The sequence below is a fragment of the Equus asinus genome, chromosome 14 (genome assembly GCF_041296235.1).
Source record: "Equus asinus isolate D_3611 breed Donkey chromosome 14, EquAss-T2T_v2, whole genome shotgun sequence".
In the NCBI taxonomy this organism is placed as follows: domain Eukaryota; kingdom Metazoa; phylum Chordata; class Mammalia; order Perissodactyla; family Equidae; genus Equus; species Equus asinus.
Genome location: NC_091803.1, coordinates 31,350,318 through 31,372,166, shown reverse-complemented (window position 1 = coordinate 31,372,166; position 21,849 = coordinate 31,350,318). Strand labels below are relative to the sequence as shown.

The following is a 21,849-nucleotide window of genomic DNA, read 5'->3' as shown; positions in this document are numbered from 1 at the left end:
CCGGCTGAGGCCACTGGAGCGTTCCTTGCGCTTCTCGGATCAGTCGTTCCCATGGGCTGCGTCCTCTGTCCAGCCTGGGCCGGCCCGCTGGGCCCTTGGGTACTGAAGGAAAGAGGATGCCTGCAGAGAGGCAGAAGGAGATCTTCTGCGGAGGCCTGTGGCCCCGAGACCCCCTGCCGGGCCCTGCGCAGGTTGAGGTGGCCCCCTCGGGCACTTGGCCGCCGCTGACCAAGTCCTGAGCTGTCCACAAGCTGCTGAGCAATACCGCGGACTCTGGAAGCAGCCCCGGGGGCGTCTTCCTCAAGGTCGGTCGTGGATGGCTCTCCCTGGCAACTTAGCCAGTGAGCTGAGGCCTGTTTGTATCCATTTCTCTCTGATCAGTGCACTGATGGTTGGAATGATCATCAGACTCTTCTAGGATGGCTCTTAGGCCCCTTGTTCCTTCCTCAGGGTCTTGCTAGAGGGACCACTTCTCCTTTTCTCCTGTCTTGATTTTTCTCAGGTGTGGCACCTGTTGCGGCTTCTCATTTTGTGGACGACGTCTGCCCCCTGGTGGAGGATGAGATGAAGCAGCACGTTGGCGAGGTAAATGCTGGGGTCTTTTTCTATTGCAATTGTTTCTGGAAGCATGCCCCTGTGCTGCAGCAGCATCTTCTTTCCTCCTACAGGCTTAGTGTATTCCATTGCAAGTGTACTGTGTCATTGACTTTAGTGCTAGTAAAAAGCGTTTCCTGGGAGCCAGAAGCCTCCTCCCCTCTCCCCTCTCATCTTTTCTGACCCAGAAGCCTTCAGTCCTTCTGGGCTGAGGACTGCAGGGCTCTCCCACAGTGTTTCTGTCACTTCCACTCGGAGGATGACACAACACCCACTGAAGTCTCCTGGCACAGCCGACTCCTTACCTAACTCCTTGCCATGGTGTTGTTCTGGCTGTGGTTTTTCATTCCTTGTCTGGTTCAGGTTAGTTGGTGAGCCGTTTGTGAACTTCCTCTGTCCTCCTCCTAGGCAGGAAACGCGAGACCCCCATCCCTCCAATTTCATACCGGGTGCTTTGTGCTGTTAGCAATTTTCCTAGATCGCGGGCAACGTCACAGTTCTTGCCGGTGCCATCTCTGTTGGCCAGTGTGCTCTCCTGCGTCCCTCCTGTCGTACTCTAGGTCAGGATCTTCTGAATGGCCTGAGCTGCCTTGTTTTCCGTAGGAGATGGACTGGGCACTGAAGACAGGAAATTTGAACTTCAGGAAAGTGCTGTATGAACTCTTCCCTCCTGTGTCCTTTAGCTTCAGTGTCCAAAAACTAATTATTTTCTTTCCAAAAATATCTATTCTTTTGAAATTTGTCTTGACTATTTCTGTCCTGTATTAAATTGTTTACTTTATTTAATAATTTCCTGTTTATTTTTTCAAGTTTTTTCTCATTTTGAGGATAAACAATTAGATAGTCATCTGTTGGTGGAAAAGAGTTGAGTGTATAAATTTCCTGACAGAATTTTACATCAACTGTAATGAAATGTTTTAATTCATTTCTCATTTTACATCACCGTCACTACGTTGTTCCGTTTTTTCATCTAAAATGTTTGAGGTTCACATATTTTCCTGCAAGATTGACTCCTTTCTTTATCCTTTTTGAATCAAATGTAACTTCACTCCTTTTTATTTTCTCTCCTTCTCATGTAACTGGCCTAACTCTCTGACATCCTCCTTTGCCATTTTATGAGTGGTTTGAATATTTCTCGACCATCAACTTTCTTGGCATCTTGAAATCTTATATCTCGTCTATAATCGACTGACACTATCAACAAGACTGCTAGAAGTAGGGTCAGGAATACATACTCCTCATTGAGCCTGGGATGCATATTTCAGAACATCACCCAAAGACAAGCCTATCTAGGAAAGGGTTCGTGTGTTTTCAGTTGTGCTAGGGATGGTAGGATCATGGGTGGAAGTATGACTCTGTCACTGTCTTTATGTGGGTACCATGCTGACACATGACAAAGCCGTCACAGTGATCAGTGATGTAAGCGGTGAGTTCCTTACTGAATATCATTGTGTTAATGGCCAATGCGGCTTCCCTCAGCATCATCCTGCCCATGGAGGGCCTGGGGTAATGAGGATCCCAACAGTCCCTTCCCACAGTTCAGTCGGAACCAACTGAGTCTTTTAGGGCCAGGAAGGAAGTCTCCTAGCCCCCACACCACCAGGGCCATGAGAGTTGTGGCCGCCATCCCTTTCAAGATGGACGAAGCTTCCCAGGACCTTTCTGCTCACCTCTGAGAAGGAGGCCTGTCCTAGGGAGCAGGTGTGGATCTGGTCAGGCCTCTTTGCTTCATAACATGCGAGATTGACACCTGACCCTTCTAAGTCAGCGCCTTTCCGATACCTACTATGGGGCTTTAAGAATGGTTAGTGGTTACTTTGGAGAAGCATACCGAGTGGGAGCGGCATACCGAGTGGGAGCGGCATGGGGAGCCAGCTAGGCAGGTGGAGATGACCTGAGCATCTTGATCTGGTAGATGGCTCCACAGAGGAATGCACGTGTAAAAGTTTTATCAAGCTGTTTTAAAAGACGTGTGCAATTTAAAATGTGTATTTTTATCTCAATTAAATATTTTAAGATAATTTTTCTAAGGATGGGAAGAGAACAAAGTAGGTAATGCTTAAAAGCAAGTGGTTCTAGTGGCAGTGGTTGCAGAACCTTATGAATATACTGAGAACCACCCATTATACACCTAAAATGGTAAATTTTATGGTATTTGAATAATACCTCAACTAAAAAATTCCAACCCAAAGTGACTGTGTGATCTTTGCAAGTGGTTTAGCTTCTCTAAGCCTCACATCATTTATCTTAAACTCAGCTGTTGTCTTAAAATGGCAGAGAAGAGAGAACAGATATTGGCGACAATTGCTGTCTTGGCTCTAAATGGCCTGGAAGGTTGGACCAAGCCCACCTCTCCGATGACTCTCGGCATCATAACCCCCTGCTCTGTAGTCTGTGCACGAACTTTCTGAGAGTTCCTCTAGTGCGACCTGCTCCCTCCGCCCAGGACGCCCCCTCACCTGGTGAACTCCTGTTCAGCCTTCAGGTCTCAGGGCAAGCAGGGCTTTCTTAGGGAAGGCTTCCTTGATGCCTAAAAGAAGCTAATTTCCTTTAAAAATGTATCTTCACAGAATCCCAGCCCTTCACTTCAGAGCAGTCACGTGTTTCTTAACAGCGGGGATACATTCTGAGTAATCCGTCGTTAGGCAATTTTGTCATTGTGCAAACATCATAGAGTGCACTTACACAAACCTAGATGGTATAGCCTACTACACACCTAGTCTATACAGCACTGTCCTTATGGAATATGTGGTCCATCGTTGACCAAAACGTCATTATGCGGCACATGAGTGTATTTCAGTTTGTGGCTATATTTTTATTAGAATATTATTAGGTTAAATCTTTTGTTCTGCTATATATAAGCACCATGAGTCAGGGGTTGTGTGTTTTGGCTTACCATGATGTCCTTTGTGTAGAAAAGTGTAGGTTTTCCATCAATATTCATTGAATGGATGAATGAATCGGAAACCTGGACACAGAGATGCAGAGGCCCTTTTACAAATTCTTTCAGCTGTTCCTTACCAGACTTGGAATCTACGCCTCAGCACTTCTAGTTCAAAGTATCAGCAGATCTATGTTTTTAAAATGTTTCAAAGTATCAGAAATGTTGACCTTGTTCACACTTCCATGTGCTACCTGGCTGCACATTAGAGTGGCATCTTAATGCACCAGAAAACCCATGCACTGAGGCACTAATATGATAGGAAATGTAGGAGGCAATCTTCAGCTTTAGAAAGGAAAATCATCCTAGGAAAACCTCATTGACTGTATTAAAATTACAGTCCACGTGCCAGAAAACATATGGCATGAACTTTAGAATGAAACAGGCATTAATTCAGCCTTGAGGCCCCAACACTAGCTATGCGGCATTGGACAAATTACTTCCCCATTTTGAGTCTCCGTTTTCCTTCAGAGAAACTGGGAATAGTAACTGTCTACTTTCTAAGCTTGTTATGAAGTTTAAGTGCAATAAAGTGTAAAAATGAAGAACGTAAGTTACCTGGGAGCAGGGACAATGTTTGTTCTCTGCTGTATCTCCAAGACCTTGAATCATGCCTGGCACGTAGCAGGCACTTAATATTTGTTGAACAAAGATTTTTCAGTCTTGGAGGGAGTTCAGAAAGAGGGACGGGAAAGATTTTTAAAATAGCATAGCTTTTAAAGAAAAGGTCACGTTATCCTACAGCACCAAATTCCCTTTTATATTTAGGAAATTGAGAGTCTTTTTTTCTTTTTTCTAAAACATGCTGATACAATGGGGAGTAGGATGCAGAGGAGTAGGATGCAGAATTTGCATGAATGTTTCAGGTAAAATTGGAGGCTTCCAATAGATTTTACGCTGGAGGAAGCTGCTTGAGCCAAGCCTTAGAGCTCGGGGAGGCCAGAACATTGCCCTCCCTCACCAGAGGCAGTGAGATGAGCAGCTCTGGGCAGCATATGAGTCTTATATCTCCTAGCATGGAATGCTCAGGTCTTCATGTTTTGGGCCTATGACCAAGCCAGGTCGCAGTTATCTGGCTCCCTGTGACAGTTATCCTCCATGCCAAGGGAAGATGTGACCCTCCAAAACATGAGACTTGAGGACCTGGGTCCCCCGTGCCTGGCATCTGCTCAGAAATCTTAGAGGAACTGTTGATCCTCCAGGTATCTCATGGGGCCAGCAGAAGTGGAGAATGCCCTGGCGGAGCTCTCAGCTTGCCTAGCCCCACAGGCCCAGTTTGAGGGGAGGGGAGGATGAGGACACAGAGGTCATCATGTCTGTGTGTGGGCGCTGGGAAGGCAGGTGCAGGGGAAACTTCCAGGCCATGTCAACCCAGCCTTGGAGGTAGGGTGGGGTAGGGGTGGGAGGTGGGGGGGCGGGGGACAGGGGCAGGGTGCCCGCCAGTTGGTGTGCATGTGCACTTACACTGTGTGGTCACCAGGAGGCACTGTGGCCTCATCTGTGACTGAAACTGCTGCTGGTGCTGGTGCTGGTGCTGGTGCTGGTGCTGCTGATGACATCCAGTACTTAATGAGCTCTTATGTGCCCCCTCATCTATCCCTTACAGCAACCTAATGAGTTCAGGACTCTTATTATACCCTTTTTATAGATAAGGAAACAGAGGCCTAAAGAAGTTAAATAAGTTGCCCAGATGCCACAGCGGTGGAATCAGAATGGAGATCTAAGCAGTCTGGCTCCAGAGCATGCATTCATTGACTCTACAGGTGTTTACTGAGCATCTTCCGTATATGAGGCTCTGTGCAATTAATAATGTAAAAATAATAAATCACCAATACTTCTTAAATACCCACTGGCCTTCAGCCAAAAACATACAATAAGAGTAAATATGGATATAGGAAAAAATATATACATAGGAAAAATGATAGGAATAATGATAAATTTAAACTAGCCAGATGTCTCATATGCATTATCTCATGGAATCTTTACAGAAACCCTGTGAAGAATGAACCTTACTGCCCCCATTTCACAGAGAAAGAAACTGGGGTTAAGAGAGCTTAAGTAAGTTTCCACGGTGTAGAGTGGAGATTGGAAGTCCTGGGACTTGAGCCAGGTCCCATCCTTTTCCAAAGCCGCCATGCGCTTAACCACTGTCGGCTCAAAAGTCAACTTCTCTTTCCTTTCCTTCATGAACATTTACTTTTCAAACCATATAAGTGGTTGGCACTCAACCTGAGCCCCCCATCTGGTTCTGCGCTGCAGGGGGTGAAGGCGTTTATTGTCCTTACCCCGTAGTTCCCGTCCCAGGACTGAGACCAGCTCACCAAGGAGCAGCAGCAGCACGTGAAGTCAGGGACAACCCCATAAAGCATCTGAGGAAGGTGACAAGCGCTAATGGATGGGGCTGGTCCCCCTGAGTGGTTCACAGTGCTCTGCTCCCCAAATCTCATAGGATAACAGAGTGAAGGTTAGGTAGCCAACAGTACTAGCCTTTTCCTCTGGAGGAAAAGCAGTATTTAGCACAGGCTGCTAACAGGAGGGGCCTTTGGTTGTATCATTATGGCCTTTAATGGCTGCACACTTTCAAGGCACTGGTTTCCAAAGGACAGATGCCCCTGGGAGATGATGCTGCTGATTATGTTGAGCACGGGGCCTCAGCACATGACTTCTTCTTGTCCTTATTACAGTCTTTGGACAATGGCATGGACATTCTCATTTTAATGAAGGAAACCAGCTCAGTGTCACACAGCTGGAAAGCAGCACAGCCGGGTCTTGAGCCCAAGGCTCCTGGCCTGGCCTTCAGGGGCCATGAAGGGCTCCCCTGCATGGGAGGCTCACACTGGCTTTGCGGAGCAAGCGCTTCCTTGGCTGCAGGAAGGATATCCCCTGTTCCCGGCCCCCAACCTCTGTCACTTCTCCTTCTCCCCCTCGTCCCTGCTGGAGCTATGATCAGGGTGACCCTGGCGCCCTTCATGGAAGTCCCCAGTCCCTTACAGGCTGGGCCTCTCTTCCGTTCACTTCTAGGCTAGTCTGACTTCCACACCTTCTGTACTGGTCTCTCCTTGTGTAACCAGGTCAGCCCACCTCTGGGGTTCTTTAGGCAGCCAACAGCATCTAAACAGAATTTCATGTGCACTATTGTTTTGTTGTCCTTGTTTTGTTTTTAATCATTTCTTTATATTTATGGTAAAAGACATTGATTTTCTATAAAGTGATAGAATATTTCCTGTTTGCTATAAATTTACATAATAATAAAAAGTGGTGGGATTTGAAGCAATGATTTTAAGCTGCTATGGGCCTGAATGAGTTGGGGAAACTGTGCACAATCATGCAGAACAGCACCTCAGGGAGCTCAGGACGGGGCCCAGGAGAGATGATCTCCAGTGGGGTTTGTCCTAGTCACCTGGGTCCCTGGGCCCCTGCCCGCCTATGTGGCTCTCCCCACCCATCACTCCTGGTGCTGCCAAGCTCTCTGGGTGTTGTCCCCAGTACCCCCCAGGAGAGAAGCTGATGAACTTTCTCTCTTAAAATGCTCAATTTCCTGGAAATCGGGAGATCAATCATGAGAGTCAGCTTGGATTTTCCCCCACTGAGGTTTGTAAGGTAAAGCCATGCTAACAGGTAGCAGGGTGACAGATAAGTGACATGTTCACCACTGTTTCAGGTGTGAAGATGTCCGTTTAATCAAGGATGATTCAGAGATCATACAATCTCATCACACAGAGTGGAATTCCCAGGGCAGATGGAGATGTATTTTATTGCCGTAATGTTACGATCATTGTCATTCATTTCCAATATAATCTTTGACTCTTATTGTTTTGTTTTTTCTGAGGAAGATTGGCCCTGAGCTAACATCTGTTGCCAATCTTCCTCTTTTTGCTTGAGAAAGACTGTCACTGAGCTAATGTCTATGGCAATCCTCCTCTATTTTATGTGGGATATTGCCACAGCATGGCTTGATGAGCAGTGCTAGGTCCATGCCCGGGATCTGAACCTGTGAAGTGTGGGCCGCAGAAGCAGAGCACATGAACCTAACCACTAGGCTACTGGGCCAACCCTTGACTTTTATTCCTAAGGGTACTTCTCAATTCCCAAACTTATGGAAATTTCTAGTCTGTGTTTCTATCATGGATTTACAGCACAATTACATTGTAATCTGAGAACATCCTCTGTGGGATTTCATTTCTCTGAAATATATTGAAATTGGCTTTATATCCAAATAGGTTTAATATTTATTTAATTTTTGTAAATATACCACATGTGCTTGAAAATAATGTATACTCCACAGTTGTTTGGTGTAATAATTTCTCTCTGTATATATTTCTATCAGGCTAAGATGCTTTGCTGTTCTAATCTTCTGCATCCCTACTGATGTTCTGTCTGCTTAGTCTGTGAATTGCTGAGAGGGAGGGTAACAATCTCCTACTCTGCTTGTGTATTTGATTCTTTTTGCAGTTTCGCCATCGTTTGTTTTATATGGTTTGCAGCTGAGACTGACTGTGGGGAAACCTGCAGTGTTCCAGAAAGAAGGGGGTTGAGTGGGAAGGACCAGAATCACAAGGTCCTGGAAGGTTCCAGAGAGGAACTGTCGTTAGGATCGTGTGTGGTGGGGCATCAGGTCAGGGAGGGGTGTTCTAACAATGAAGTCATATGGGGTCCACTGTGATGGAACGGGGGAAGGCAGGAGATTGGTCAAGAGAGAGTACCACAGTCCCCACTTATCTGAGGGGGAGACGTTCTAAGACCCCCAGGGGATGCCTGAAACTGTGGATAGTACCAAACTCTATGTTCTTTCCTATGCATGCATACCTGTGATAAAGTTTAATTTATAAATTAGGGCCAGTAAGAGACTAACAACAATCACTGATAATAAAATAGAACGATTATAACAATGTACTGTAATAAAAGTTGTGTGAATGTGGTTTCTCCCTCGAAGTATCTTATTGTACTGTACTCGCCCTTCTTCTTGTGGTGACGTGAGATGATACAATGCCTACCTGATGAGGTGAAGTGAGGTGAATGCCATAGGCATTGTGACATGACATTAGGCTATATTGACCTTCTGACCATACTCAGAAGGAGGATCATTAAGCCATGACCGTATCGATGGTTCGATGTCAGGAGCAGACTATGTCGATGGCTTGGGATCCAACAAAGGGATGATTCATGCCCTGGGTAAGACACAGCAGGACGGTGAGAGAGTCCATCACGCCACTCAAAACAGTGCACAATTTACAACTTATGAATTGTTAATTTCTGGAATTTTCTATTTCATATTTTTGGGCCACAAGTAACTGAAACCAAGGAAAGTGAAACCGTGGATAAGGGACACTACGCTATAAAGCATCTGGGTTGCTAAGGCTGCACCCAACAGGAGAAGGCTCAGAGGAGGCTCATCTCCTCCAGCTGCTCCTGAGAGTCCACTTCACCTGTCCTGTGTCCCACTGACCTGCTGACCTACTGACCTCTCAGGCTTGGTCTGCCCTGTCTCCCCCCACCCCTGCCAGACCTTTGCCTACCCAACTCCCCACCTTTTTGCCACACCCCTCCCTGTCCCCATACTCCTCCCTGGCACCTTGAGTGCCGCCTGAGAGAACCAGGACATGGAGGCGCAGAGGCTGCTCTTCCTCTTGCTGGGGTCTCCTGGTCACCGAAACTCGACAGAGAGTAAACCTCGGACATCAGTGGTTCCTTCCTTTTCATCCTGCTGCTTCACACTGTGGTTTAAATAACAGCTTCTTTGGATTTCTTTGAGGGGAACTCGGTCCTGTCTGCCAACAGGGGACCTAAGTGCAGGTTTCTTGAGCAGCCTGGCCAGGCTCTGGCCCCTGCTGTCCTCGTCGAGTTCTGGGTCAGCCGGCTCTGCTTGTTTTAGGAGCAATACTGTGAAATACACAGTGAGTTCTGGCTCGCCACTCTAAGAGTTGTGTTTTTGACTAGTTTTGATTCTCATAGTTTTAACCATAGAACATGCAAGATTCCTCTCTTATGCAAATCTTTTATGCAGTTCAGAAATCTGACATTATCTGCCCTGATTCAAAATAAAAATGAATGTTGAAAGAAAATATTATCAATGATTTTAGAGGTTCGGTCTTAAGGGTATTCTATACTTAATTTTTACTGGTAGATTAATTCAAGTGTAGTTATAATAGTATCTGCCTATCTTAGTTATGCTCATATCTATATATACTTCTCTTGTTTATAGTTTGAATATAGAATTTTAATTTTTTCCCATTCATTCATACAGGATTGGGATTTTTTTGGATATTTTTCAAAGAATTACACCCAAGCATTTCATGCATGCCCACACTTAAATCCCCAGGTAAGTTTGTAATTTATTTATTTATTTTTGTCAATTACAAACTGGCTTAGAAATTCATAAGTTAAATTCTGTTAACTAACTTTTTTAAATGTTTGTAAGTTTTTTTCAGGAAAATAAAAACCTCTAACACTTTGTAAATCCATTTTTTTTTCTGAAACTAGATGGAGGAATAAGTGGTGTAAAAGATGCACCACTTATTTCAAGAATATAATTTGTTGAATTTTGATATATGTGTACAGCCATGCAGCTATCACCACGATTAAGATAATAAACATATTGAACACGTCTAAAAGGTTCCTCATGCTCCTTCGCCTCCATCTGCCTTCACCCCCTTTTATTCCCACACGCGTTACCTTCAGCCACTGGTGTATAGTCTATAGATTTTTATGTAGTGGAATCATATAGGATTATTTTTAAAAACCTGGATTCTTCAGGTCAGCAATATCATTTCAATGTTTACCCATAACATTTTGTATACTCATAGTTTGTTCCTTTTCATTGCTGTATAGAGCTCCTTGATATGGGATATACCACAATTGACTCATTCTCTACCTGAAAAAAAGCCATGGGGCTGGTTATTTCCCTTTGGTCACGCCCCTTAAAACATAACCCTGGAGTAGCACCTCTGCAGGACTGTCCAGTGTGTACTTGGAGTTTGCAGTTCCATGATGAACTGGTTGAGAAAAAAATCCAATTGGGAATGTGCTAAAATTTTTTTAAATATCTAGTACATTAATAACAATTATTTTTGGAATTCTCGTTCAATAGAACAATCACTGACGTGGCATTTTGGTCTTGCTAATTACCACCAACATTTTATTATGGGGATTTTCAAACACACAGCAACATTGGTTCCCTAACATTTTACTAAACTTGATTTATCATGTATCTACCCATACATTTCTCTACCCATCCATGAGTCCTTCTTATTTTTGATGTATTTCAAATTAAATTGCAGCCATCAGTATATTTCTTCCTAAATATTTCATCATGCCTGCCAGTAACTAGAGTTCAATATTTATTTACATATATTTTTATTTTAATATAAAACTACATAGAGTGAAATATACAAATCTGAAAATACATTCACTGAGTTTTGACAAATATATATACCAGTATATTCCAGCTTCATTCGATATAGAATATTACTGTCTTCCCAGAATGTGCCCTCACTCTCCTCCCAGTCAATCCCTGCCCTCATTGTAGGTTAATTTTGCCTGTTCTAAAATTTCATGTAAATAAACGCGTGCTGTATGTGCTCTTTTGTGCCTGTCTTATCCTGTTCAGCACAGTGTTTCTGAGATTCATTCATGTTGTTGCATGAATTAGTAAATAATTCATTCCCTCTGAGCCATATTCTTTTGAATGAATACTTCTGTTTGTTTAAAGACAGCATTTGGAACTAAGGTATCTAGTTTTCAAGAACATACAGTTAAATCTAGAGCAATCAGTGCAGAACAGTTCTCAGGAGCAGTTTGCACATGCTAAGTGGAAATCTTTGTCTTTATTTACATTAAATGTAATAGAATTAAAATCTAAGATCTTAGAGGAATTACACATATTTGTACCATATACATTATCACCACTTTTGTTTATACGAGCCTCAAAAGTTGATTATTTCTGATTAAAGTCATATTTTTCTTGACTTTATGTTTTTTGTCTTATGTTGATCTTTAAGTGATAAAATTCAAATTATCAAAAGAAAGTTGTGATTCAGAGAGATGCTGGCCCAGCATTAGACACAGGAACTGGTAGGGTCCCAGGTGAACTGGAAATTGAGCTCTGCTTCAAGATGCCCACAGTCACAGGGCCTGACAACACTGCCAGCCACTAAAGAAACGTGCGAGTGCCAGTTCTGATCTTTTCTGAAGCAGTGGAATCCACTGGGGATATCTGAGGGGCGTGGTCACCTCTTAGACACTACTTTAGAACAACGAATCTTTGTGACTGCTATATGTTCAATTTCTTTGAGACTTTCTATTATTTCATTTACTTATGTTAACATTATTTTTATTCCACCTATTTGATATTCTGCCCAACCATTTCCATCCTGGCCCTGAATTTTATGTTTTCTTTGGCAGCTTGTCGTTATTACTGCCTACCTGCAAATTGCTCTATTGGCCATTTACTGCTGGAAGAAGCTCTTCGCTGTGAGTATATTACAGTACTTTGTAGGTAGACTTTGATTCCTAAATATGCAGGGGTTTTTTATAGTCACTGGGCCTTTCATTTGTTTCCTTTCAGATTATTAACAAGAATACAAATTAATGTTTGAAACTGAAGCAACCTTGTAAAATATTCTAATCTTTTTTAGTAAAGAACTCAGTAAACAACTATAAACTCCATAAGAAAACTTCAAGCTTGAAATCCTTTCTATCAAAAAGAAATAATAAATTTTAATTGCTTGATAGGCTCTTTCATACACTGTTAGAGAATTGTGAAATCTCGTAACCATTCTTAGATACAGGTTAATAGTATGTATCTGAAACCTTAAAAATGTTCATTTTCTTTTCTTGAGTATAATTCCACTTCTCATAATCCACCCTCAGGAAATAACCAGGCATGCAGTTAAAGATCTTGTATGAAGATATTTAATAGGACAGTATTGATTATAGTGAAAAGATAGCAGCAACCTAAATGATACTTAGTAGGAGAATTGTTAAATTATTGTACATCCACACAGTGAAATGCAGTCGGCCCTCTATATGTGCAGGTTCTGTATCCATGGATATGGAGGACCAAGTAAGGGATCTGAGCATCCTCTGATTTTGGTATCTGCTGGGGGATGGATACCAGATTGCTGGAACCAATCTCCTGAGGATACTGAGGGGTGACTGTATCGGGCAGCTTTTAAAATTTGTATGTTTCAAAGACATTTCAGGAAATGGACAATGCTATTGTCAAGTGGAAAAACCAGAAACCATGAGTTTCTATACACTGTAGTTAAAAATGTATATGCTTCTATGTATACCTAGAATGAAAAAAATTGCTACATGAAAACACCATAGAATGATAAGAAAAAGTGCTTATCTTTAAGGGACAAGGTAATTTTTAACATTTTTTCTAATGCATCTGTTTGCAAAATTTCCTGACTTGATTATGTACTATGGTGCTTAGCAAATTTCTTCTTCTTTGAAAAGCATTTTACTCACCAAACATGTATAACAATCTTTTATCAATAGACCAGGAGGAAACTCGGAGACATGGTTAGACGAAGACCAACCTTAGGGCCTAGTTAATTGATGTGCGTAACTCACCTTAATGAAGTGAAATGGTTTCTGACACCAGGCAAATATTCACATTTTGTCATATTCGCTTGTCTTCCCACACATTCATGTCCGAGGCATCCTTGGACTTGATTTATATTTTAAGTCCTTTTAATATGTTAATTGTGGAGGGCAGGACGTGACTATATTTGGTGATGGTCCCAACCAATGCCTCAGTTATCTAACATAACTGGGAACAAATTGTTCTGCATAAATGAGCTTTGCAGATGACTGAAACTGATGAGTTAAAGCGGCAGAGTTTTAGGTACAAAAGTTCTAAAATTGAGAACAGATTTCTGGACTTCATAATTGTAATGGACCTATCATTGTAAATGAATTTTTCCCCATGCATATTGCTTGGGAAATTCCTTGAAAGCAAACGTCTTTCTCCTGGGTTCCTGGGATATCTTCTTCCCCCTCGCCCAAGGAATTCCTTCAGAAGAAAGAGAATCAGAGTACAACAGAGCTTGGAGCGGGAGAAGGGGAAAGCACTTCATGTTCCCACTGCTTCTCTTATCTGAAACGCCCCTCTGCTCTGATTTTCAGGAGACTGTTGTCTTGATCCTGATCCTGCCCCTCAGCTGAATTACTTGACTCTTGAATCCTCCTCCTTCCTCTCAGTTGCCATTCATCGCTCCTCCTGCTTGTCACTGCCTGTGGGTAGGGTGTCATCAGGTAGAGGAAGCTCACTGTCTGCTGAGCAGGATACAATGTTAGAGGAACATCCTTGACTTTCCCGTTGGCCTTCTCTGGATGCATTTCCCGTGATAACATATTATAAGTGGTGTTTCGATACTGCAATGATATTCTTGTCAAGTTTTTCAGGCTGAACTCAGCATCTGATGACCATTTATAACTTTTGATCGGGGAAATATGTTCTAGAGGCCAAGAAAGTGTGTCTTTCCATGTTGTTTAATTGGGGCCCTGCCTGGGTTTCACTGAGCTGTAATTCAGTGATGTCTTCAGGAGATGACTCAGGTTTGGGAAGACTTTTTGCTTTTTCTGGAATGTTAGCTCTCATTACGTTGTTGCTTGTCCATTTTCTCTAGCTGTCTCCCACTCCATTTCTAATTTGACAACCTTTGTCGTTAGTGATCTGGGAAAGATATAGGACCTGATTTGTTAGAATTGTTTGTCAGTTCAGTGAATAGTCAACACTGAATAAAAGATTTCTAAGGTGTTTCTGGTGAGTGAAAAGGCATGTGTTAGTCCAAAAGTTTTGCCTTTACTTTTGTTTTCTTGGAGGCTTTGAAAACAGTCCTTGATTCTGGACTTTATTATGGCTCTTGGCATTGACAAACAGAATGCCAGGTAAATGGTGCATTAGCATATTAATGTTAAAATGCCTGCCATTTCCATTATTAAAGTGAAGTAGATTGGTGTGCATTTAGTAGAACATAACTAGAGCTTTTGTTCCAAAATAAGATATTTACTTTAATTCTCTTTATTAGAGATGGTTTATGAAATATCACCAATTAAATAGGAAAATCTTTCTATTGATTATAATTCTATGAATTTATTTTGCTGAACTACAACATTATTATAATACAATTGGATTACAATTTTGACTGTATGGTCAGGAACTGTAGGTTTGTTTTAAAAATGACATGTTTTTACATCAATTTTGCTTCTCCTTCTTCTAGGAATGCCCTCCGGTGCATGAAGGTAAGATTTCAGGCTTCTGTTTTCCTTGTAATATTTTCTCAAGACAGATGTTTGATGTGGGTTCTAATTCAGCTAGAAGTAAATCCATTGACTTCTCAGGTCTGGTTGGCCTCTTAACTCGACAATTTTACTACTCCTGGTTTGCAGCCCAAATGAAGACATAGACTGAGTTGCCACCTATTGAAGTGGGAGACCGAGAGGAGGAACAGATCACATGAGTAGTGAGAAGGGGAGGAGTTTAACTCTGATTAGAAATGTTTAGGAAGCCAGTGATGACATGAGTCTGAAATTTGGCCGGAGTGCTTTGACCTAACAATTGGGGGAATGTAAAGATGATCGAGATTCTATATGAGCCTATCAAGAAGCTTAAGGCTTAGAGAAGAACCTAACTACTGCCAGGCAAAGTGTGTGTCACAACAGAGGTTGAAACCATGTGTTCTGAGTCTTCAGTGGAAGGAGCCCCTAAAGCCAGTGGAGAATGAGGCAAAGTGAATAGGATGCAAAGTGGGGCTAATGCATTCTGCATCGGCTTCGTAGACTGTGACGATTAAGTGATGCTGTCTGTTGAGAACCAGGGTGGCTTTCGGGCACACAATAGGCCCTTAAAAGCTGGTGTCTCTTATGGTGACTAGAGCATTGGTGGTAGGGAGAAGTGTGGCCTCAGGGCAGCAGAGCTGTCATGTCATGCAAATAGAAGATAAGTTTGTACTTTGGGGTCAAACAGTAGAATTAAATGCCTGTCAGAAGATTCTGGAATCCTGGGTCATGTTCTAGGTGCTTTATACGTGTCATCCACCTGTAAGGTGAGTGTTTCATGTGTGTTGTTTACCTATATGGTGGGTGGTAACATTTGCATCTTTGTGGTGATATATCTTGTGACTTAAAGAAATTGTGAGTTATCCAGGTCCTGTAATGATCAAGTGGTAAAGCTGAGACTGTACTCAAGTGTATTTGATTCCAAAGACCTTGTCCTCCTGAGCCACCCACCCTGGTTCTCATGAAAGGGAATCTGCTGGGTCGCAGAAAGGCATTGGAGGCCTTTGAGTAGCCAGTCAAGTGACATTTAGAAGAATCTCTTGGGATAATTTTTTTTTGAGGAAGATTAGCCCTGAGTTACATCTGCTGCCAATCCTCCTCTTTTTTTGCTGAGGAAGACTGGCCCTGAGCTGACATCCATGCCCATCTTCCTCCACTTTATATGTGGGATGCCTACCACAGCATGACTTGACGAGCGGTGTCATGTCCGCACCTGGGATCCGAACCGGGGAACCCCGGGCCGCCGAAGTGGAACATGCACACTTAACTGCTGCACCACCGGGCCGGCCCCTCTCTGGATAATTTTAAAGGCCAGGTGGAAGTAGGGGAAACCTGTAGGAAGTCAGGTGTTTTGTTTTCTTTTCATTTTGAGTTTTGTTTTTTGGGTTTTTTTCTTTTTTAAATTTTTTAAATTTATTTTTATTTATTTAATTTTTTTTGAGGAAAATTAGCCCTGAGCTAACATCTGCTGCTAATCCTCTCCCCATTTTTTTTTTTTTTTCGCTGAGGAAGACTTGCCCCGAGCTAACATCCATGTGTGTCTTCCTCTACTTTATATGTGAGACGCCTGCCACAGCATGACTTGACAAGAAGCACATAGGTCCACACCAGGGATCCGAACCAGCAAATCCCGGGCCACCGAAGTGGAATGTGTGAACCTAACTGCTGTGCCACCGGGCCAGAGCCTTGATTTTTGTTTTTTAACACGTTTACACTGATCTATTTATTGTATTTGGTAATTCGAGGATGGAATATAAGTACATCAGTTGCTTGATTTTTCGCTTGTTTCTCCTCTGGTGATGACAGGGCTGTTTGAACTGTTCATATTTTCTAAGAATATTGCTTAATGATGGGATGTTAGACTAAGACATTTTATTGTGTTTCCCCATCTTTGAAAAAAGGTTAAATAGGAATCTCATTGAAATAGGGTTCTTACTTCCATATTTGTTTCCTACATTTGAAAGGCCACTAACTAAGCCTTGCTTTCTTCAGGGACCATAGTCCCGCTGAAAAGTTATTTATACTTATAGTGCCAATAACGTGCTTTTGCTGTTGACGTATTGTGGTAATTTAATTTTATTGGTTTTAGTAATAATCTTAGAAATGGTTTTCATCTCTTTATGATTAATTTGCATCACCTTTCAAGGGAGATAAAGCAATGCATGCAGGACATAGCCTATTTAAAAACAGACATAGCCACGCATGAGAAAAAGGTATAATCATCCTTTGATTTTTCTTTTCATGGCTTCATGTTGAAGTAATTCCACTTTCTTCTATTTCACTTCTTTTGCTGTCTCTTCCTTCATCCTAGTGTCCCGTTTCATTACATTGTATAACAGTCTAAATTCCAAGCAAGCATCTTAGAAAGCACCACTTTACTTATTTTAGTAAGGACTTACCCACGGGAGACAGGTTCTGCTATCACTATAATTAATATTCTTGACTTCTGAATCCTTTATCATATATTTCTGTAGATCAAAGAAGCAAAGCCTAAAAGAATTGAGGGTAAAAATCTCTTCTTTTCCTAGATTACACTTTAAAAACAGAAGTACAAGTAATGGGTAACTATGACTAATGTCTGTTTGTTTTGTTGAAGAATAACCTCGAATCACTTGAACGCACTAATGAAATCCTTAATAGCATCATTCAAAGTATACATGTGAAGTTGCAGTCAGATAGAGACCGGAACATCAAGAGTCAGGACTTGGTGGGGCTGGTCTGTAGCCTAGTGGTTAATAACAGTGTGCTCCGCTTTAGTGGCCCAGGTTCAGTTCCCAGGTGTGGACCTACACCACTCATCAGTGGCCATGCTGTGGCAGTGACCCACATGCAAAATAGAGGAAGATTGGCACAGATCTTAGCCCAGGGAGAATCTTCCTCAAGCAAAAACAGGAAGATTGGCAACAGATGTTAGCTCAGGGTGAATCTTCTTCAGCAAAAAAGAAAAAAAGAAGAATCAGGACTTGGGAAAGTTTTGCTACTAAGCTATGACCCTAATTTGGCTTTTGAGACTTTTCGTTCATTGGATGAATTGAGCCCTGCATTCCTCCATGCTGTTCACTGCTGTTTCAAGTACTAATACCACAATGCCTTTTTAAATTTAAGGACTTAGGAAGAATTTTTTTTTGTTTTTACATCCTTTATCATTCAGCTCTCCCTCCCCTCCAAGAAACATAGAACTGAGAAATTGTAGGAGAGAGTATTGGAGACTTCTAGCCATGTTGAAAAGTCCTATCCCTCTTAATGTGGAGCAGAGAACTTTCAAGGTGAATCTGGTGACAATATTTACCTTCCACTACAAAAGGCTGTTCATTTGAGCTGTTTGGCTGCAAGATTTGTGACATTTGTGTTTGGCTTCAAGGCAGTGACATGTGTGATGACAATAATGTATTGCCTGGGATGGCCATTCCCAGCAGGGCAAGCAGCTTGAGCAGGGAGTGTGAAGGCAGCGTGAGGTCCATGCAGAGCCACTGCGTGTTTTCCAGTCACACAGAGCGAGCAATGCAGTTATCCTCACCAAGTTGTCACTGTTGCCAGACAGCCCTTGGTTCATAATCTAAATAGAGGTTCTTATTTCCCTTGGGTTTCTGAAAGTTCTTGATCTGTGTGACAGAAAAAAATCCCTGGAGGTTTGGAGATTTTACTTGGTTCTTTCAGGATGCTATGTCTGCCTGGGATTATCGTGCCCGCGTGAGATTGAGAGTGCAGACAGGATCTAGATCAGCCGAGCGGCTGCCTTGGCCTTCAGTGAGTCGGACTCTTTGTGGGGGATTCAAGGTTGATCAGCAGCCACCCCTGCTGGACCCCTCTCACCACATCCCTGCATCCTCCAGTCACCACCCCTGACTGTCAGCTTTGCATCTCCCCAAACTTACCACACAGTATCCCAATTCTTTGCCTGTGTTCCCGCTGTCTCAGCCCCTAATACCAGCTCTCAGTGGGGCCTACTCAGAGCCTCAGCCCCGTTGTCTGTGAGAGGGGGTAATACTGGCTTCTGAGGTCATTGTGAGGAAGACAAGACTAAGTACATAATGAAAGTGTCTTGCAAAATGGCTGGGACATGTTGGCACTCACCATTCTCACTATTCAAATGAAAATATCTCCACACAGAAGATTATCAGAAGATGGTCACTGAAGTACATTCAACTAAACTAAGGGCGTAAGAGCTCAGGCCCAGAGATGCACAATCCTTGTTTGAAAGATAAGGCAAAGACCCCCCCCCCCACCTTTTTCCTAGTGAAATTCAGGAACTTCCAGTCAAAAAAGGAAAGATAATTTTGAGAATATGTGAGTTCAGAGATCTATACCTGAGATCCAAAGGCAATTATTTTCCATTAAATATGCAGCCACACAGTAAAGTGCTCATCAGAAGCCACAGATATATTACAGAAGACAAATGTATACAGGACAAAATAAGATCACATTGAAATAACCTCAAATCTTTTTGCCTTACAGGACGATGATTTTGAAAGAGGAGTCTGAGCCGTGATAAAAAGGCTATGGCAATTGATTATGGTTTTCCCTACCCAATCCTGCCCCCTCCACTTTTATCTTTCTTATTGTCACCCCTAATACACCCTTTATGGTTCTAACTCAGTGTCAGCGTCTGCTTTTTGGAGGACCAACCGACTCACTCCAGGGAGCGTACACAGTGTGAGTCTTGTACGCGCAGTTCAAAAACAGGCAGAAACCATGGGAATGAGGCAGAAGCAAGGTTATTTTGGGAGGGGTACTGTTGACTGCGAGGGGCCTGAGAAGTCCTTCTGTGGTGGTGGACACATCCTACATCTGGATCTGGCTGTGGTTGTGTTTGTTCAGTCAGCAAATACTCACGTGGTGCCTGCCAGTCCCAGGGGTGTCTGGTGATCAGAGAGACAGCTATCTGTCCCCAGGAAGTGGCCGATTTCTGATGGTGGGGAATAGATGAGGAACCGGGAGTGGCTCCGGGAGACCAGTGAAGAGGCCCTGCGGCAATCCAGGTTTTGTGCCCTTCACTCAACTTGCCAGCTGCCCCCCAATAGCACCAAGTCCAGGAGGCTTTGTGGGGAGTTGATGGAAGCACAGTTTTTTGTAAGTCCCATGAGGTCCCATAATCCTCCCATGATTTCCTTACTGAGGGATGGGCAGGGCAGGCATCAATGGCATGGGACCCCCCACATACCTCAAGGAGAAGGTGCTGGGGTGGAAACAGCTGGCTCCCTCCAGGTCCCCCAATCCAATCCATTCTGCCCCCGCAGCCCCTGGAGGCTGAAGGGCCCTCCCTCCTTCCAAGCAGGAGTAAGTGGCCAGCCCTTCATCAGTTCTGGGGTTGAGACCAGACCAAAAGGTCAAGGTCTGACTGTGCACATGCTGCCCAGGAGTGGCTTGGAACAACGGCACAGCAGTAAATCTCAGCATGAGCAGACTCTTAACCACATTCTCATTCACTGTGAGCAGAACCTGGGCCAAAACATGGCAGGGAGGGTGTGGAGGCGAGGGTGGTGGTCTCTGTGGTCCTGGACAGGACTGCAGTGGAGCAGAGGGTGTGAGGGCCTGGGGAGAGAGACAAGAAAGAGACAGGCAGGGGGAGAGTGAGTGATGTCGGGGGCGGGGGGTGGTTAAGTCCTAGAGAGCAAAGGGAAGTCAGAAGGAAACAGAACTAGAGAGAAGCAGAGACAAGAGGAAGCAAGGAGGAAGCGGGGGAGCTGGGCTAGGGTGGGTGGAAGGGGAGCAATGGGCTAGGCTGGAGTGGCTCTGTGAAGGGGCCCAGAGTGGAGGGGGCAGAAAGGCAAGAATCTCGGGCTTCAGGGTTCTGCGAGCTCCAAGGCTCCGACCTCCCTGGGGCCGAGATCTGCAGGGGCCATCACACTTGGGAAGATGGGTACTTGCCATTATTCCTGGGCTCACTGCGTTTAGCCTCTGGGTCAGTCACTTATAGGGTTGACTTTCAGGAGAATGTGCTGCCGCTTGGCGGTAAACTCCAGAGCCTGCCCTGTGGGGAGCTGACCCTGAGCAGTCTTCCTCACAGCTCCTGAGCTCGTACTGCGTTTCCACCCACCCCAGCCGCAGCTGCATTATGTTCTAAAACCAGGTGCGGGGCACTGTGCTGCCTCCAAGGTCCCATGCCTGGTACTGGCAGAGATGGGATTGAATCCCATCCAGGGTGCTCAGGCGTCAAGGACACTTTATCTCCTCCTACTGTCAGTCAGAAATGCTTCCTACCCTAATGAGTTGGGACCAAGGCTCTGATTAATATTAGGGAAAATGTATTGAGGTTTCCCTCTGAGCAGTATAATGTGCCCAGAGAAAAAAATCTTCATGTGTGTTATCGTATTTACCCAGCACTCCCCATATCCCATTTTAGGGATGAGGAGCCAGAGGAAGAGAATTGCTCAAGGTCTCATAGGTGGCGAGTGCTGTAACTGGACCTTGCAGAAGGTCTGTCTTGCACAGGGGTTCCACCCTGGCCCTCCTTCGAGGCCTGCTCTCTGAGGTGCTGAGGAAGCCTGTGGTTGACTTCGTCTTGGGAAATTTATCTTATAACGGCATTAAGTCATGCATCAGTCAGGACAAAGAAGGTTACGTCTGTGAATGAGTGATCCAGACTCTCAGTGGCTTACCACAGCGAAGGTTTATATCTCACACACCACATGTCCACAGCAGGTCAACGGTGGCTCTGCTCCACATCCTCTTCCTTGGGGGACTCAGGCTAATGGATTAGTGTCCATTTGGAACCTCGACAGTCCTGTGAAGTTTTGAACATGCCCCTGGTAAGTCAACTTTGTCTTACGAAATTGGTCTTCTGAAAGCATTAAGTTATGCATTACAGTCAACCACAGTAGAAACACAAAATCCAGTATGCGTGCAAGTATTTTTTATTTAAATATAAATAACTTTATGAAGTATAAAAGCATGCATTGCATTATTCCATGACAATAGGACATAACCATGGCAGTGAATTGCGGTAATGGATGGGAAAGGGGTGAAAAGAGCAGGGCCATTTTGCAGAGGAGCGGGTGATGTGGCTCTCAAGAACGAGGGAGGCGAGT

General features: G+C 43.7%; 1 long non-coding RNA gene across 1 annotated transcript; it reads left to right on the top strand.

The window, feature by feature from the left end:
* Positions 1 to 500: 500 nt before the first annotated feature.
* LOC139040121 (uncharacterized) lies at positions 501 to 19,602 on the top strand. The gene is made up of 5 exons (XR_011494017.1): positions 501 to 585; positions 9,780 to 9,854; positions 11,936 to 12,004; positions 14,764 to 14,785; positions 19,277 to 19,602. It is a non-coding gene; the product is annotated as an uncharacterized lncRNA (long non-coding RNA).
* Positions 19,603 to 21,849: the final 2,247 nt, after the last annotated feature.